We start from the raw sequence: 2202 nt of genomic DNA on the forward strand, positions 1-2202 counted from the left end.
CCCGGTGAACTTTTGTATTGGGAAAGTCATGCCCGGTGATCTTTTGTACTGGGAAAGTCATGCCCGGTGATCTTTTGTACTGGGAAAGTCATGCCCGGTGAACTTTTGTGTGGGAAAAGTCATGCCCGGTGAACTTTTGTATGGGAAAAATCATGCCCGGTGAACCTTTGTATGGGAAAAGTCATGCCCGGTGAACTTTTGTATTGGGAAAGTCATGCCCGGTGAACTTTTGTATTGGGAAAGTCATGCCCGGTGATCTTTTGTACTGGGAAAGTCATGCCCGGTGAACTTTTGTATGGGAAAAGTCATGCCCGGTGAACTTTTGTATGGGAAAAGTCATGCCCGGTGATCTTTTGTACTGGGAAATTCATGCCCGGTCAACTTTTGTATTGGGAAAGTCATGCCCGGTGAACTTTTGTATGGGAAAAGTCATGCCCGGTGAACTTTTGTATTGGGAAAGTCATGCCGGTGAACTTTTGTATTGGGAAAGCCATGCCCGGTGAACTTTTGTATTGGGAAAGTCATGCCCGGTGAACTTTTGTACTGGGAAAGTCATGCCCGGTGAACTTTTGTATTGGGAAAGTCATGCCCGGTGATCTTTTGTACTGGAAAAGTCATGCCCGGTGATCTTTGTACTGGGAAAGTCATGCCCGGTGAACTTTTGTATGGGAAAAGTCATGCCCGGTGAACTTTTGTATGGGAAAAGTCATGCCCGGTGAACTTTTGTATGGAAAAGTCATGCCCGGTGAACTTTTGTATTGGGAAAGTCATGCCCGGTGAACTTTTGTATTGGGAAAGCCATGCCCGGTGAACTTTTGTATTGGGAAAGTCATGCCCGGTGAACTTTTGTACTGGGAAAGTCATGCCCGGTGAACTTTTGTATTGGCAAAGTCATGCCCGGTGATCTTTTGTACTGGAAAAGTCATGCCCGGTGATCTTTTGTACTGGAAAGTCATGCCCGGTGAACTTTTGTATGGGAAAAGTCATGCCCGGTGAACTTTTGTATGGGAAAAGTCATGCCCGGGTGAACTTTTGTATGGGAAAAGTCATGCCCGGTGAACTTTTGTATTGGGAAAGTCATGCCCGGTGAACTTTTGTATTGGGAAAGTCATGCCCTGTGAACTTTTGTACTGGGAAAGTCCATGCCCGGTGATCTTTTGTACTGGGAAAGTCATGCCCGGTGAACTTTTGTATTGGGAAAGTCATGCCCGGTGAACTTTTGTATTGGGAAAGTCATGCCCGGTAAACTTTTGTATTGGGAAAGTCATGTCCGGTGATCTTTTGTACTGGGAAAGTCATGCCCGGTGACTTTTGTACTGGGAAAGTCATGCCCGGTGAACTTTTGTATTGGGAAAGTCATGCCCGGTGAACTTTTGTATTGGGAAAATCATGCCCGGTGATCTTTTGTATTGGGAAAAGTCATGCCCGGTCAACTTTGTATGGGAAAAGTCATGCCCGGTGAACTTTTGTATGGGAAAAGTCATCTCCGGTGAACTTTTGTATTAGGAAAGTCATGCCCGGTCAACTTTTGTATTGTGAAAGTCATGCCCGGTGAACTTTTGTATGGGAAAAGCCATGCCCGGTGAACTTTTGTATTGGGAAATTCATGCCCGGTGAACTTTTGTATTGGGAAAGTCATGCCCGGTGAACTTTTGTATTGGGAAAGTCATGCCCGGTGAACTTTTGTATTGGGAAAGTCATGCCCGGTCAACTTTTGTATTGGGAAAGTCATGCCCGGTGAACTTTTGTATGGGAAAAGTCATGCCCGGTGAACTTTTGTATTGGGAAAGTCATGCCGGTCAACTTTTGTATTGGGAAAGTCATGCTCGGTCAACTTTTGTATTGGGAAAGTCATGCCCGGTCAACTTTTGTATTGGGAAAGTCATGCCCGGTGAACTTTTGTACTGGGAAAGTCATGCCCGGTAAACTTTTGAATTGGGAAAGTCATGCCCGGTGAACTTTTGTATTGGGAAAGTCATCTCCGGTGAACTTTTGTATTAGGAAAGTCATGCCCGGTCAACTTTTGTATTGTGAAAGTCATGCCCGGTGAACTTTTGTATTGGGAAAGTCATGCCCGGTCAACTTTTGTATGGGAAAAGCCATGCCCGGTGAACTTTTGTATTGGGTAAGTCATGCCCGGTGAACTTTTGTATTGGGAAAGTCATGCCCGGTCAACTTTTGTATTGGGAAAGTCATGCCCGG

This window comes from Musca autumnalis, unplaced genomic scaffold (genome assembly GCF_047663935.1).
Source record: "Musca autumnalis isolate F117 unplaced genomic scaffold, ASM4766393v1 scaffold_139, whole genome shotgun sequence".
NCBI classification, from domain to species: domain Eukaryota; kingdom Metazoa; phylum Arthropoda; class Insecta; order Diptera; family Muscidae; genus Musca; species Musca autumnalis.